General features: G+C 44.9%; 1 protein-coding gene across 2 annotated transcripts in view; it reads right to left on the bottom strand.

The window, feature by feature from the left end:
* Positions 1 to 380, bottom strand: part of PLEKHM3 (pleckstrin homology domain containing M3) — a 137,044-nt gene extending 136,664 nt beyond the window's left edge. For both annotated transcript variants that reach the window (XM_030580073.1, XM_030580072.1), the window contains exon 1: positions 238 to 380. The gene's annotated coding sequence lies outside the window, so the exon portion shown is untranslated. The remainder of the gene's footprint in view (positions 1 to 237) is intronic.
* Between the last annotated feature and the right edge of the window lie 16,922 nt (positions 381 to 17,302).

Raw genomic sequence — 17,302 nt, 5'->3', positions numbered from 1 at the left:
AGAGGTATGTATACATATGCATGCATGTCTGTATACAGTATATAAAGAAATACAAATATAGTTGCAAGGTGATGGGCACCACAGGAAAGCTAAGACAGACAGCTGTCCCTCTCTCTGTGTGTGTTTATAAAACAGTGAGAAACAGCACAGATTGATCAAACCTTTGATACATGTCCTGATATGTAAAACACAAACCCAACCACAGCCCAGCAGATTTACAACAAAGGGAACATTTACCTGGCCCTCTGGAGCTCCAGAAAACCCACTTTGCCATTTATTCCCAATGGATGATCTGTGCTGTCCAATTACTCCTCACTCTGCCAGGACAGGCAACATATGTGTCCTGCCTTCTCCATCCTCCTCTCTGCTCTGTGTTTACAGTCTGCCTGCCTCAGTCCCTTCTCAAATCCTTCCCTCCCTCCTCCAGGGAAACAGCTCCTCTGACAGCAAGGTTCCAGCTCTCAGAAGTTCTCGCTTCCTGCCAGCCTCCGCTCTGTGGCGTATAGCTGGCCATCAGCCACCACTATGTGACAAATAGCTCTTCTCCTTGTTTCTTCTAGTCTTGTGCACTGCTTTCATCTTCTGCTCTCTCTCTCGGATAATGCAGTACCTATGGCTGTTCACCATGCCACTAAAATGGATATTAGCTGGTGAAAAATTAACCCCCAAGCATGTCTGTGTTTTCATCCCAGTTTGCAGTCTGCGTCCTCTATTCTCTGTATATTAACTCTATGCATCTGCTATGATGCGTTTGTGAGAATATGGGCATGTGACTTAGTGGATTGTGCACTGGAGTGGGACTCTGGAGCCCTGGGTTCTATTCTCAACTCTGTTGGTGGCCTAGAACATGTCACCTGATCTCTCAGTGTCTCCATCTGTACAAGTAGGATAATGATACTGATGTCTCCATTTTACGCTCTATTGATGAAAAGAGCTAGGTATTATTATATCGATATACAGCAGCTGTATCCTTCTGTGGTTTCCTGTCTTATACTTATATTGTAAGCTCTTTGGGGAGGGACTGCCTTTTTGTACAGCACCTAGCAGTGTGGGCTCCTGGTCCATGACTAGGGCTCCTAGACACTACAGTAATACAAATAAATAATAATAAAGTTATAAGCATATAAATCAGTTAAAGTGATAAGCAACTGAAAATGGGGTCTTATAATGGGAACTGTCAGACAACCTTAATGATAAGCACCACTACCAGCCTATAATATCTGCCTATAATAAATAAATCAGCAGTTTTGCCAACCCCAAGTGTTCAAAATCATGAGATTGGCATAAAAATTATGAGTTAAAAAGAATAAATGTGAGGGTCTTTTTATTTGTCTTCTGTTTTTGAATCTGGTGGTGGGAAGGAGGATAGTGTCACAATTTCAAACTCTTTTCTATGATCATGAGGGCTAGAAATTTCCTTTTAAAAAACTGAAAGCTGAGGTTCTCACACAGTCATTTGACTCCAGGAGTGGGGACTTTATGAAAAACATCAAATATCATGAGATTTGTGATAAAAATCCTGACAGCTGCAATAATCTTAGCAGCTGAAGGTTGTGCTAAGGCAGTGGTTCCCAAACTTTAACAACCTGTGAACCCCTTTCACTAAAATGACAAGTCTCACCAACCCTCTCCTAAAAAAAACCCACCAGAGATTTTCTCCTTTACCAGAGTATAAATTATAAAAGCAGTGATCTTGGAAATATAACATTTGTTTTTATGACATGCTTATTACACACTATTTATTATCAATTATTATTTATCATTACAGTGTTTTTGTTACATTATGAAAACAGCAACACTCTTCCAAGATCTCACTTTCGTAGCTTGTATCACTTTGAATAAGCCTGTTATAAGACAAGGCTCCTATGTTTCATCAAGGAGTATCAGATGTGAAACAGCAGGAAGGTATTTAAGAAGCCAACTCAAAGAGATCCTTCTAAACAAGCATTCCGGTCTTGAGCAGTCCAGGCAAACAACACATGTTACAACAAAGCTTAAACTTGTTCTTTATAATAATTTTAAAAGCAATGCTAGCTGCCTATTTAATTTTAAAAACAGCAAAAAATATCCACCTCCCTTTCCATTTTGTATAATGACTCTTGAAGTTTAAATCTCCTCAGTGTGATACATATGCTTGCGTTGATCTGCTTAGCTCTTGGAGGTCCAGGGGCTCCAAGCTCCTGGCTTCATGCTGCGCGGGGTCCTTAGCACAGCCCTAAGTCTGCTCTTAGGGAATTTTTTCCCGAGAAGCCCCTGTAACATTTCATGAACCCCCAGGGGTTCACAAACCCCAGTTTGGGAACCACTGTGCTAAGGTATATAAATATTTCACCCTAGATTTGCAATAATATCTTCAATTCAACCTGTTCCTCTAGGTGTTACAAAGTACTTGTTTTATTATTTGTGTGGTGACTAAAATTGTCAGCGATGGACATAAACTGAACAACCAGCCAGAGCACTCTAAGGATCCATTTAAATGTCGGTCCAGATGGTACTTGATCTGCCAGGAGGCGAAATCCTTTTGGGATTTGCCATGAGGATGATTTTACTTTTATTTGCTATTAGTTATTTATAGACCACCAGAGCTGGTCAAAAAGAGGGAGAGAGAGAGAAAGAGAGAAAGTGTGTGTGTGTGTGTGTGTGTGTGTGTGTGTGTGTGTGTGTGTGTGTGTGTGTGTGAGAGAGAGAGAGAGAGAGAGAGAGAGAGAAAGTGAGAGAGAGAGAGACAGTGTTGAGGGGAGGGGAATGTCGAAGTTTAAAATGTCGAAATATAGATATAAAATGTAATTGAAGTTTTGAATTCCAAAGTATTTTGACCAGCTCTGTATAGCCCTGTAGACATGCATGGTGTTTTTCTGAAGTTGTGATCTTCTTACAGGCAAACAGACTTTTAAAAAAAAATAGATTTCTTAGACTTTTATTAATATACAAGGATAGAACCATTCAAGTATAAAATGGAGCTAATTTACTCTAAGCAGACCCTTGCCTTCACCAGCTGACTCTAGAAATGATATATTTTCCACGCTCTCATACAAAAATAGAATTTATACTGGCTAGCTTAAAACAGATTAGATCGGTCATTGGAAATTTTGTGGCAAAGTATGTGGACAGTGTAATTTCATTAGCTTTTGTATTGGCATTAGGGTGACCAGGTGTCCAGTTTTTAACCGGAACACCTGACTGAAAAGAGATCCTGGCGGCTCTGGTCAGCACTGCTGACCGAGCCATTGACTGTCTGCTTGTCGGCGCCACACAGCGGGGCTAGCAGGATCTCTGCTAGCCTCCGCGCCGTGCGGCTCCTGGGAAACAGACGGCATGTCTCCCCTCCCGTTACTACACTTAGGGGTAGCCAGTGGGCTCCAAATGCTGCCCCCACCCCAAGTGCTGCCTCTGCAGCTCTCATTGGCCAGGAACGTGCACCTGTAGATGGAACAGCATGCAGAGCCACATGGCTGTGCCTCCACGTAGGAGCCGGAGGAGGGATACGCCGCTGCTTCTGGAAGATGTCTGAGGTAAGCACCTTCCAGAGCCTGCACCGCTCACCCCCTCCCATGTCCCAACCCCCTGTCCCAGCCCTGATCCCCCCGCCGCCCTCCAAACCAATCAGTCCCAGCACGGAGCACCCTTCTACATCCCAAAACCCTCATCCACAGCCCAGAGTACCCTCCTGCACCTCAAGTCCCTCATCCGCACCCCCAGCCGGAGCCCTCACCCCAACCCACTGCCTCAGCCTGGAGCCCCCTCCTGCACTCTGAACTCCTCATTTCTGGCCCCACCACAGAGCCCGCACCCACAGCCAGAGCCCTCACCCCTCCTGCACCCCAGCCCCCTAAGCCAGCCCAGTGAAAACGAATGAGTGAGTGAGGGTGGGGAGAGCGAGCAACAGAGGTGGGGGGGATAGAGTGAATGGGGGATGGAGCCCCAGAGAAGGGGTGGGGCATGGGCAGGGCCTCGGAGGAGGGACAGGGCAGAGGGCGGGGCAAGGGTGTTCGGTTTTGTGCGAGTAGAAAGTTGGCAACTTTAGGTGACATATATAAGTCCCAATTTAGCAAGGCATTTAAGTACATGCTTAATTTGAATCCCAGGGAAGTCAATGGTGCTTTGCTGAGTCATGCTGGGATTGCTTGTGTGCTGAACTGTAATCACATGATAAAGCACTTTGCAAAATTGGGACCATGAAGTGGATGCAATTATTTAGATCCACAGAGGAGGAAGGGGTTATGGGGAGTTATTTTTCTCTCTCTCTCTCTCTCTCACACACACACACACACACACACACACACACACACACACACACACACACACACACACACACACAAACTAAAGTAATTTAGATATGGTTGGCATAGTGCATAAAAGTAATTTTCACAAGGAGTATCCATTTTCAATGAGAATGCAGATACACAAGTGTCTTTGGCACGAATAATAGTGGTTTATGAGTGAATGAATGAAAATGACTCAGTCTCTGCCTACATGAAAATGGAATGGATCTTATTGCTCCGTGATGAGGAACATATCACCCAAGCACATGAACCCATCCAAGTAGAGATGCTTGAACAGCACCTAGAATATAGGCCAAATATCTGGTTGAGGGTCTTGCCGTGTCTTTAACCATGCTAATACGATACCCTTACTTATCACTTTATTTACTACTGTTCATTCTTCTCAGAGATGCTAGTGAAGGTTGGCTGTTACAGTTTGATTTCGTTCTTCAGCATGAAGGAAAGGTCTCTACGCAATTGAGACTTGATGATGCTTCTAGCTAAGAAGTGTGAATTGTCCCAGTGGTTCTGGGAGTCTGCTTGGATGTAAAGTGAGCTGATAGCAGTGGGCCAGCAGGCCACCCCTCGATGCCAAAAATGGAGGACAGAGGGTTATGTAAAAAATAATAATAAATATATCGCTCTTGTAAGCCCTGTTTCAGCTATTGACTTTAATGGGGCCGCTAGTGTGTTTAAAGTTACACTGCTGCTTACATACCTTGTTGATTCATGGCTATCTAGTACTTCTCACCCATAGATCCTAGAGTGCTTTCAAACGGCAGTGGGGAAAGCCGGCCTCCTCTTGTGACCCCAGGAAGACCTTAGTTTTGAAGTAGGGAGTGGATGTCGTTTGTTTTTAGTAAAGTTAGAGTATGTCTCCACCGCAGCTGGGAGTGTGCTTCCCAGCCCAGGCAGACAGACACGCTAGTTCTGGTCAAGTGAGCGCACTACAAATAGCAGCGTAGCTGGGGATAGAACGGCAGCAGCTCAGACGAGCCCACCGAGTGCATACACAGGGGGTCCAAGCAGATTTGTACTCTGGCGACTAGCCCGAACTGCCCCCCACTGCTGTTAGCATATGAACTCCAGCAAAACAGGCACACGTCTGTCTACCCACGCCGGGAAACATGCTCCCAGAGGCAGTGTGGACATAGCAGAGTAGACAGTTCAGAAGTAGGGAAAATTGAAACAGAGCTTTGAGGCCATGTTGGGTAAGGACCAGCAGTAGCTCAGAGCTGTCATTGGCCTTCCCTTTAAAAACAAGTGAACTCATATGGAGCTTTGTATCCATGAATCTGGAAGGACTGTAACCAAAGTGTCATGAACCTCAAAAATTATTAACTGCATTAACCTCCCTGGGGTTCCCCACAGGGCTGGTAAAGGATGATGATCCCACCCTTCTTAGCCTCCAGCAAACCACTTCTCCTGCAGCTAAAGATACCTATCCCTGCACTCAGGTTCCAAGGTATGGGGTACAAAGCCACTGAGATGGTTGATGCTCTTTGCTGAATAGTCAGGGTATAATTTGAATGCAGAGAATACTCTTTACTAAGGGAAAATTTGGGCAATGTCTTTTACTTTTAGGTCTTTTGAGATGAACAGCAAAAACCCACCATTTTCTGCAGTGGGATGTGATGCCTTCCTATTTCTAACTGTGATTTTATACCTGTGACCCATAAGGAATCCATCTGCCACAGCTGAAAAACAATTTGCTATTTCTGAGATCAGACAGCTTGCTTGCTTTCACACTTAATTAATTGTCATATATGGTACTGATATGCTGCATGCTTTTGGATAGATTGAATAGCCCACCTTAACAGACTATCTTAAAAATTGTGGGATGGCAGCTGCTCTCACAAGTCTCTATCTTAGGAACATTAACAATAGAGAGTTTATTGTTGATCTGCAGTTGGTATGTTCTTTTATTCATTCAAGCATCTAAATTCCAGAATTAACAAATTTGATGTTTACACTCAGTCCTTTCATCTTGTCATGAAAACTCAGATTTTCTTAAACAGCTTGTATTTATTATGGCAACAGCTATAGCTATAGACACAATGAAACAGGCTTCCACACAGCTTGAGTTCCAGCTTTGTCCCCCTTGTTTACCAGGAGCCACATCCTGTCTGAAACTATGTACAGGACAGACATCTAGTGGCTGACTAATATACTGCAAGTAAATCTATCATTCCATATATCTATCATCCATATACAAAAGTGACTTAAGCATTTTGCCTCTTATTTTAATACCTCAAACGCCCTCTCTGCTTTTTAAAGATATTGCTGAGGGCTCTATAGCAAAAGAGATAGAGGGCTACTCTGTCTGGTAACTCTGTGATCTGAAAAATAGGGATCTTTGGCTCATTTGTTTGTACGATAACCTCCAGAATTAATAGTCTACAGAATCTGATTGTCTCCCACTCCCACTAATGCTCCAGAATCCTTTCCCTTTATTTCAGGGTTTGGTTTCTTTTGTTAGAATCTGACCTCTCACTCCTGAACAGGGGAACCCCCACAGAAACCTTGGGCCACATCCTCAGCTGGAGTAAGTTGGCAGAGCTATGTCAGCTGACTGCTGCCACTGAAGAGCTGTGCCAACTTACACTGGCTGAGGATCCTGTCCACCATCTTTCCCTCTTCTCTCTGAAGAATGAGCCTTTATTTCACACATTGTAATTACTGACTCCTCACACGAAAGCTGTTACTTCATGGAAAGACGATTAACTGGTACATTAAGCACAAGATGAAACCTTCCCGATAATTGCTGGTAAGTTCACGTTTGTGAAAATAAATCCCATCAGATGATTAAATTAAACACTGGCAATAGCCCTATTGTAAACGACTTTCACTCATTACACCGAAAGAAAGATCAAAGAGAACGCGTTGGGTAGAGTTATCTCAACTTATCCAAGTTTGCGATTCGGTCATCTATTTAACACATTAATTAGCCCCATAGTCAATGGGAATGGCAAGGAGATAAATACATCAGAACAGGGCTGGCATTCACATTCGTCTTGTGGTTTGTAAATAACCAGACACTACAAGGGTGATGGGCACTTGAAAAATCGATTGCTTCTCAGTTCTGAATTACATGCTGTACGGGGCGGGGAGGGAGGAAGAGAAAAATGGGCCTGATTCTGAACTCAGGTTAGGGTGACCAGGCAGCAAGTGTGAAAAATCGGGATGGGGGTAGTGGGTAATAGGAGCTTGTATAAGAAAAAAAACCAAAAATAGGGACTGTCCCTATAAAATCAGGACATCTGGTCACCTTAACTCAGGTGCACCTTAGTAATGCTCTGAACTTGAATGGAGTTACTCCTGATTTCTGCCAAGATGTCAGCACGATGAGACTCAGACCCAGGAAGAGGGAGTAGAAGTTGGAGGAACCCCTAGCGTTCAGCGCCCAGCATTTCTCTTCTTCTCTTGCACTCAGTGCCCCTTTTTGAGAAGCAGACTTTCCCATCCCTGTGGAACTGCGACAGGCAACTCCTTTCTCCAGCCACTTGGCTTAGACCCTGCTTAAATAGGAAGATTGTTTCTGAAGTGGAGTTTCATCCCAGCCTTTCCCTGCTTTGCTTTCTCACGTCAGGGGAGGGGAAGAGATGAGAGCAAGCCATGGACATACTTAGAGCTAGTTCCCATTGTGAGCCCGCCATTACTAGCGCAAACACACGCACACACATAGCTGTGCACACACACACATCCAGAAAGCTCCACTATTCTCCTGCTAATGGGATTGGCACTGCTTAAAGCAGTCTGCTGGGGCATTGTCTGCAACCACGGCAAGGGAAACATTATTCAAAGGCCTTTCAGGGCCTGAAAGAAGCAGCAGAGCAGAGTAATTATCGGAGGCCCTCCATTAACAAGGGCATCTTTGCTCTTTGTCTGTGTTGGTTTAATAAGGCCTGCTAATGGGGCTATGGGGGAGGGGCACCCTAATGGTTCTAAACAAAACTCCTTTTCTCCCCTCCTCTCTTGTGATGAGAGGGGACCCTATGGAGCCAGCCAGCAAAGCCGTAAGTTACCATATTGCAAAGTGACCTTCAGTAAAACTTGGTGTGAACCCGGCTGCATTGAGCCCCCCGCTCCTCAGCACTGTGGGGGCATCATTTTGGTTCTCTGTGCTCAACCCTCTTTCCCATATGTCCATGGCCCCTCCCTCCCCCAGTCATCTTGTGAACCTTTCATGACTGGACACAACAGCGCTTGGTGGCAGTAATGAGGAGTGACAAAGCAGAGTAATTCCTTGCAGCAATATCTGGTACTTCTGCCTGTTACTCAGCCTGGAATCCGGTGGTGAGTCACCAAAGCTCGCTTCTGTTGGGCACTAGAGAGGTCGAAAAGCAGCTGTTGGCTCTGGGAAATGAAACCCTCTCCAGTAGCACAGGTTCAGATCAAGCACAGGCCACTTTGACCAGCCATCCAGTGATGGGTTGGAGGGGATTCTTGGGAGCCTTCTGTTAAAATTCTGCGAAAGGAAGGTTAGGCTGATTTCCCTGCCCTGGATGGAGTCACTCACTCTCAGAACACTGCTCAGCTGTCCCTGTTGAGATGACAGCCATGAAGTGCCAACTTTGGAAGAGCTAATGTTTGGTCTTTGCAATGAATCAGATTGAGCCAAGTGTCAGGCTCTTAAAAATGTCACGCAGAAGAAGAGCTCCCCCAGGACTCCTCCACGAAAGATAAATACACACACAGTGCATATAAATAATACAGTATTACATACATATATAAAATATGCTATTAAGTAATAACACAAACAAACCAAAATAGCCCTTTTCATGCATAGATCTCAAAGCACTTTACATACACACCCTTTACTGAGGAAGAAACTGAGACACCAGAAACTTGACCAAAGTCACATGGCAGGACTGGGGCTAGACCCCAGGTCTGTAGACTACCAGGCCAGCTCCCCTAGCCATTATACAAGGCTGCTTTTACAGTAACCAACAACCTCAATTTCAAATGAGGGTACTTGAGCTCTTTGCTGTACAACACACAGTGTAGGTGTTAGGAACAGAGCATCATAAACATATTCCCAGCAAATGCCCTTCATAGAAGTTTGTTTGCCAAGTGATGTCAGTGTTGCCTCTCTCTTTGGTTATAGTTATGAGGAAGTGGTTTTGTTTCAATAGGAAACTAGATGAACAGATTCTCAGTCCTCTCCACCTAAATTCCAGCTAAACTGCCCCTCCCCGGCCCCAGTCCCAACCCTGAACCTGCTGCAGATGGGGAAGAGGTGCCTATCCTGTGACCCCAGCCCCAGACTGGACCTGCCGTGGATGGGGAAGTGTGAATCATAATTTTCAAATATCATCTTGATGCTGTTAAAAAAAATAATCAAAGCCAAAACAGAGGAAGGCCCAGGGAGTTTGACATCTAAAAATTGAAAGCCAGTAGAAGTTCGAATGCATAAGGCAATGGGCTATCAGGAGAGGAACTGATCTCTGGTACAGTGTTGGTATTTCAAATACACCTCCTTTCTTTCTTTGGTGGATGAATGCTGATAGGTCTGGTGCTCTGAAGAGGGATTTGAATGAAGAGAGGTAATAATTTTGAGCACAAGCAGATGGAGGGCAGGGGTGACATGGAAGAAGACATGAAGATGAGTGGTTGAAGAATATGAAGTGAGTTTTAATGGGCATAGGCAGAGTGAAGGCAGTGTGTGGGCCAGCAGACAGAAACAAGTGCTGAGATGTAGGGAGGGGTGGAACTGTGTGGAGCACTGAGAGGCTGGGACCTGATGCGGAAGACGAAGGGAAGCTAATGGAGAGATTCAAAGAGGAGGAGATGGTTTGACCAGTGCTATTTCTCATGGACTGGAAGACATGACGCAGGGATGCCAGAGAAGGGGAGGTTGCAGTGGTAGAGGAGAGGGCTGACCAAAGCATGGACAACAGGGGTGTGTAGTTGGAAAGAACAGATTTCAGACCTGATGGAAAAACTAGTAGATTGGGCACCAGCCCGTGAGTGGATGAATAAAGTGAGAAAGGAGTGCAATGTGACACTGTATAGCAATGCTGGGGAAGATAGCAGACCTCTCAACAGTGATGGAGAAGGGAGGGGAAGCGGATGGTACAGGGACAAGGACTTAGATTTGAGAACCGTCAGTATAAAGTCATGTTGCTGGGCACTCTCCAGTCCAATGAATCCTCTACTGGTTAAGACTTCCACAGAAAAAGGGAAAATATTCCAGCCAGGCACTGTGATTTCTCAATCCACTTCTCTTTAGATTCACTCGTTTACTCCACAATTTTAATTTAAAGACTTTCCCACCACAAATCTTACTTTCTTCTATATATTCCTTTTTGCTGCATATCTTGGTGCTGCCAGATGATGGTTTTAAATGGATTCCTTACAAGCTGGTCGTCTCAACACCACTTTCTGCATCACATCACATTGAAGTTGGAATTCTGGAAAACCAGGGATGGGTTTGATCTGAAGTCAGTGGAAAGACTCTCATTGACTCCAGTGGGCTTTGGATGAGGCCCTAAATGAACAGTTCTCAAGCTCCTTAAATGTTACACAGAGCTGAACAGTTTTTCAGTTGTTTCTGTGTACTGAACCTCAGCAAAGAGGAACAGAACTAAGGAATGTCTTTAAGAAAAATCAGCAACGTGTTTGTTTGCAAACCATTGTGAGCGTAGGACATAATGATGTATTGGACAGGAAAAAGCCATCAAAACGTTGCAAGCATGCCCCGGTTCAGTTCAACCCCACTTCCCTGCTTTGTCTCTGCATCCTTTGAGCTCTTCTCTTTCTACAAAACATGTAGTGGCCTTGCCAGTTTATTTATATCCTTGTACCAATGGCATGACTTGGCAAGGTGTTCCTCATGTCCTCTGCTGGTTCCCCTCCCTTCTATTTTCCTTTCGCTGAACGTGGTGCTGATGAGAAGTGTCAGATTAGTAACTGGGTAGACTAAAGACCAGTGTTCAGCAACAGAACAGGTGGCAGCAGTCATATCTCATCACACTGCTCTACCAAGGTGGCCCTGATTTGAAGAAACCACCTCCAAGAGTTAAGAAGGGAGGATGACCTTGTGGCTAAGGCACCAGAATAGGTCTCTGAAGGACTGACTCCAATTTCCAGCTCTGCCTCAGACTTCCCCTGTGATCCTGGACAAGTTGCTTAATGTTCCTGTGCTTAATGTTCCCCGTCCGTAAAATGGGAACAATAATACTGTTGTAGGGTTACATCCACAAATGTTTGTGCTCATTCATTGTGGCGGTGGGTCATAGGTAGCAGTTCAGCTGTCAGTACTTGGCATCTCTGCTCCTACTTCCAACAAAAAAGGCAATGAGTGCTAATTACTGTAGTGTAGGGATGCAAATACTCAAAGCTAGACTGAGCCACTGAGCAGCCATTACATGATAATGACTTTCAATCCCTCCTGATCTCTTTAGGATTTGACCACGTACCCTTAAACTGAAAGGCTGTATACTCCCCATTATCAGTTCCTTGGCTTGAGCTCCTAACTTTTAACATGAGTTTCTGAATCTCTTACTTGGATGACCAGCTAATTTGACTCAACTTTAAAAAACCTCTTCCTAAATTAGAATATTTCTTAATCTTCTGCAAGGAACCAGCCCTCTTCATTCTGTCTTTGAAGAAGAGATTTAGAGCCAGATGGTTAGACCCAATATGGCCCTTTCGCACCACTCTGGCAAGGCAAGTGGTTTAACTGTAAGACTGGTCAAACTGGCTTGGGTGAAGCTGGGGAAAGGGAGCATATCTGGAGTGTTGTTGCACTCCAGAGATCCCCAGTTTCTGTCACAGCTGCTTGGGGACACTTGCACCTGAATGTAACTTAGAACAACCTCAAGGCTGCTCTAAATTGTTGCAGAAACTGAAGAGCACCACGGTATAAATATAAATACGGCAACCAGCTACATTTCTCCACCTCGCAAGCCCTGCACTGAGGATCTAGTCCTTAAATCCTGGGATCATCTTCACGCCACAGTTTGGGAAAGATATGGACAACTAGAGAAAGTCCAGAGGAGAGTAACAAAAAGTGATTAAAAGTCTACAAGAAGTGACCAAGAAGAAAGATTGACAAAATTGGATTAGTTTCATCTGGAGAAGGGAAGACTGTGGGGGTGAGGCATAATAGTCTTCAGGTATGTAAAAGGTTGTTATAAAGAAGAGTGTAATACATTGTTCTCCTTACCAACTGAGGACAGGACAAGAAGTAATGGGATTAAATTATGGCAAGATTTAGGTTAAATGTTAGGAAAAACTTCCTTACTGTAAGCATAGTTAAGCAGTGGAACAAATTAGCTAGAGAGATTGCGGAATCTCTGTCACTGGAGGTTTTTAAGAGCAGGTTAGACAAACACCTCTCAGGGATGGTCTAGATAATATTTAATCTTGCCTCAATGCAGGAGACTGGACGAGATGACATATCAAGGTCCCTTCCGATCCTACATTTCTATGATTCAATGGGCTGCTCCCTGTGACCAAATGCACCCCTGTATTCACACCCTACCTACTATTGTAATAATCTTTCTACAAAATATGCCTTGTGGCACTTTTTCAAACCCAAGCAGCCCAGTTAGGCAAGAGTGGTTAAGCAGGTCTCTCTTAAACAAACAAATGTGAGTTTACCTCAATTTACATATAAGTGGTAAACAAGATTTTTGAGACAGCAAGAGGGAAAAAAGGCAAATCTGCATTTCATCATACACAGGGGAGAAGAATGAGCATGAGGCCACCTTCACCCTCAGACCCCCGTCGCTTTCCTCGATGTTAGAATAAACTTTGCTTTGAGAGGTAATCTTCAGAAGAACCCAATGCAAAGGGGAACTAGACTATAAAAGCAAGGGGCAAAAACATGCCAGGTCATCTCTACCTGTCAGGGCCGGTCCCAGACCGCAGCGCAGGAAGTAGGTGCTTGAGGCGGCCAGTGGAAAGGGGCGGCACGTCCAGGTCTTTGGTAGCAATTCGTCAGCGGGTCCCTCAATCCCTCTCGGACGGAAGGACCAGTTGCCAAATTGCCTCTAAGGGGATGGGAGTTGGACATTCACTGCTGCTGTGAAATTTCACATGGCTCTTGTGTTTGGCACAGGGACAACCATGATGTTCCTAACGGGCCATGATTTCATTACAATGTTGTTAAGTTCAACTAAACTCAGTCACAGGGAGCAAATGCAGGTTATAAACCCAGCTGGGAGAGCTCTGGAGGATGAAGTGGGCAACGAATATCAAGTTTAATTACGTTTTGTCCTAACTGAACCATTTAAAGAGTGAGCCCATTTCGAATGGGGCTACTTTTCGTCCTGTAAATACCTCTATAAATATGGCTACACCATTCTTTTTCTAAACTGCCATCCACTACTGTTCCAGATTTCTAGTGCAAAAACACAAACACCCCTCCCCCAAAACTCCCAGATCAATAGTAAAAATTAACTGATCTATAATTACGTTGATGGAGGGGGTGAGTTTCAAAAGCGTGTACAGGATTTAGGAGCATGAGTCCTGTTGACTTTCAGAGGGATTTGTGTTCCTAGATCTCCTGGGTATTTTAGAAAAATTTCCCTGCAATCGTTCCATAGAAAAGTTAATATAACTACAATGATAAATGATAACAGTAATGCATAGGCCACAAAGTTTTCCAACAGTGGTCATTCCCCAGCACATTCCAACAGCTTTGTGCGTGCCAGATTCCATGCCAATCCGATTTCAGTGACACTGCAGGGCTGAGATGCCATACTGAGCTCCCAAGTGTGCTTTCAAAATGTATGGGTGAGACTGTAAAATCTCACTGAAATACACTACAAAAATCCTTCACGGTGAGAGCTGGATACTGTTCCTTCAGATATCTATGATTCAGGAATCCATGATGAGTGAAACATTGTAGGACTCGTGATTTCTATAGAAACAGCTGTGCTGCAGCCACATTAGTGAATTCAATTGTCTAGCCGAGCAAGACACTTTTAGGACTAACTCATTTCTCTCCCTTCCTTAATACACATCTCTCATTTGCTTGAATCGTGTCTCCTGTGCCAAGTCCCCTCAGTACCATTCCAAGCATTGGGTAGGGAGGTCCTCTCAGGAGTGACACAACCTTTTTGCTCCTCCAGATCTTTTTTCCTTGTTTCCAGTGGATTGTTAACCAGAAAGTAAGATGTTTGGCTCAGGTGATGTCTGAGTGTCAGCATAGTTAGATTTATCCAACCTTTCCAGCCTGCTAGAGCAGTGTTTCCCGAACGGTGTTCCACGGAACACTGGTGTTCCGCACGATGTGAGTAGGTGTTCCGTGAAAGACTCTTTCACTTGATTTTTGTACTACTTTGTACGCACTTTTCAGTTAGAAATTGTTAGTTCAAGTTATTTTAAATTTGTATTTTTGCTGTGTTTTATAAAATAGAATATATTTGAGCATAAATAATGCAATTTTTTACTTGAAAATCAAACGACTACAAAATAAGATTTTAAGTGTTCCGTAATAGGCTAAAAAGTGTTCCGTGGCCAAAAAAGTTTGGGAAATGTGGTGCTAGAGAGATTGTTCCATAGAAAGCAGTGATTTCAGAGGGTGTTGATTTGGACCAGAGATAAGATACTATCTTGAGCTGGACTATAATTTATTGACATGGTCGGGTGGATGGGGTGTTGACTGTGACACAGAAGACATAGGTTCTATTCCCAGCTCTGCTGGATGACCTTGGTAAAGTCACTTGGCTTCTCTGTGCCTTCATTTTCCCTCTCACCCTTTGTCTTGTTTGACTAAGCTCCTCAGGGCAGGGATCTCTTTCACTACACATACAGTACCTAGAGTGTCAGGCTAGTATAATACAATTGCTAGTGTAATAGAAGTAATGCTACCATTAATAGAAACAGTCCCATGGACTTCACTGGATATTGGATCCAGCTGTAGCTGATGATAATATATTGAGACAGTATAATTCATGGATATTTTCTATGCAACTCTTCTTATTACTGTTCATAGAAGTGGTAGTAGTTCAGTATGACTGCAAAGATGCTAGATATGTAGGATGAAACAGTTCCTGCCCCAAAGAGCTTTCAAGAAACAGAGGGTGTGAGACAGGGCTCCATCCCTGGAGCTAAGCAGTGGGAGAGTGAGGGGGTGATCAGTACTCATCTTGTCAGTGGCATGTTGGTTTTGTTTGTTTGTTTTTAAGCTCTAAACCATCACCAGATGCCCTGTAACCAAAGCTTTTCCAGTTTCTGGCTTGGCCATTATCTACATGCCTGTAGAGACCTTAATTATTTTCCCCACAACCCATTAAACTACCCGCACACCCAAAATAGTTCTCCCTCAACACAGCAAATCCAGGTATCCTGCCAAGAATCTGTCTCACTCCTCTTATGCCTAGTGACACCAACAAAGGTCACCCCTACTCTTGCCCAGTGGCCTGTTATTGTAAACCCATTTGCGAAAGGACCCTGTCACAGGGCAGGTACACCCTGTCCCCCTCTTGGTGGGGCAAGGGCATTGCAGCCCCATAGCTAAGTCCACCTGACTGCCCTTACCCCTTGGGGAAGACTGGCTTAGTGGCCAGAGCCAATGTAAGTACCCTCTCCCTCGGGGCTGTGTGGCCCAATGGCCAGAGTCAATATGGCCATCCTCTCCCTCACAGCTGGGTGGCCAGAGTCAATATGTTTGCCCCTCCTCACAGGGCTGTTCAGCCTAGTGGCCAGAGTCAATACGGCTGCCTTCCCTTGCAGGACTATGTGGTCTGGTGGCCTGTTGGGGGAGTGGGCTGCCACCAAGGGTGGGTGGTGGCCAGGGTAGCGGAACCCAGGCCCTCCCTACTTTACTGGATCCCAGCCCAGGGCCCTGTCAGTGGTAAGTTTACTTGCCATTGGCTCAGTGGGGATCCGACTGAAAAACTCTGACTTATTGCTAGATTCTACAACTGGATCAGTGTATAGTCCCCCTGGGCTACTTCCTAGCCTTTCTCCCAATGTGGTGGTCCAGGCATCTCTGGGGTCTCTGGGTTACTCAGCCTGTGCTGCTCTCAGCAGCTTTGCCCTCCCTTGGGCATCTTCAGGTAGCCAGGTATCTGTCTGTATCTCGGTGGGTCTGGCTTCTATGATCTGGGGCTTCAGCAGCTCATGACTGGAGCCAGCAACATGCATCCTCCCCCTTCAGCAGTCTGCCCTGACTGAGCTGAGCTGCTCCCTTTTATATTAGTGCTCCAGTTGGAGCATGCCTAGCAGGGATGAGGAGACATGGCTTCCTCAGCCCACAGTGCATGGTTGATCCCTCCTCATCCAGTGCGGGGCGAGTATACCCTGTCACAGGCAGCACTCCCTCCAGGGCACCTTCCTGCAGCCAACCACACCCACAACAATAGAGGTGAGGTCTGCCTCAATTTCCCCTTCATGTTGCCTTCGTTTCCATCACCGATCAGACCAGGGATCAGCAACCTTTCAGAAGTGGTGTGCCGAGTCTTCATTTATTCACCCTAATTTAAGGTTTCATGTGCCAGTAATACATTTTAATGTTTTTAGAAGGTCTCTTTCTATAAGTCTATAATATATAACCAAACTGTTGTTGTATGTAAAGTAAATAAGGTTTTTAAAATGTTTAAGAAGCTTCATTTAAAATTAAATTAAAATGCAGAGCCCCCCAAACCGGTGGCCAGGACCCCGGCAGTGTGAGTGCCACTGAAAATCAGCTTGCATGCAGCCTTTGGCACGCATGCCATAGGTTGCCTGCCCCTGGATCAGACCAACAGCCATGTCACTTGCCTGGGAAAGGAATTAAGTCTCTCTCAGAGTCCATATCCAGCCCTACTTCTGGGCATAATGATTAGTACAATTTCAACCTTCAGCCACTCCCCTCAAAGTCAGACAGTTCTTAAGAACCCAGAGTACAAAAGGTCAACACACTGCAATTCTCCAGCCTCAGACCAGCATTGCCCTTCCTGGGTCTCTCACCAGACAACAACCACTTTGATCCTCTGGGCTCAGCTTTCCTGGACTGAGCAAGTTCTTCCCCCTTATCTAGGGGCCTCTGCACAAGCATTCCACTCAGCAGGGATCCCCACTCTGGCCATTTCTCTCCAACAGCT

The sequence above is a fragment of the Gopherus evgoodei genome, chromosome 11 (genome assembly GCF_007399415.2).
Source record: "Gopherus evgoodei ecotype Sinaloan lineage chromosome 11, rGopEvg1_v1.p, whole genome shotgun sequence".
NCBI classification, from domain to species: Eukaryota; Metazoa; Chordata; order Testudines; family Testudinidae; genus Gopherus; species Gopherus evgoodei.
This window is presented reverse-complemented; position numbering and strand designations above follow the sequence as displayed.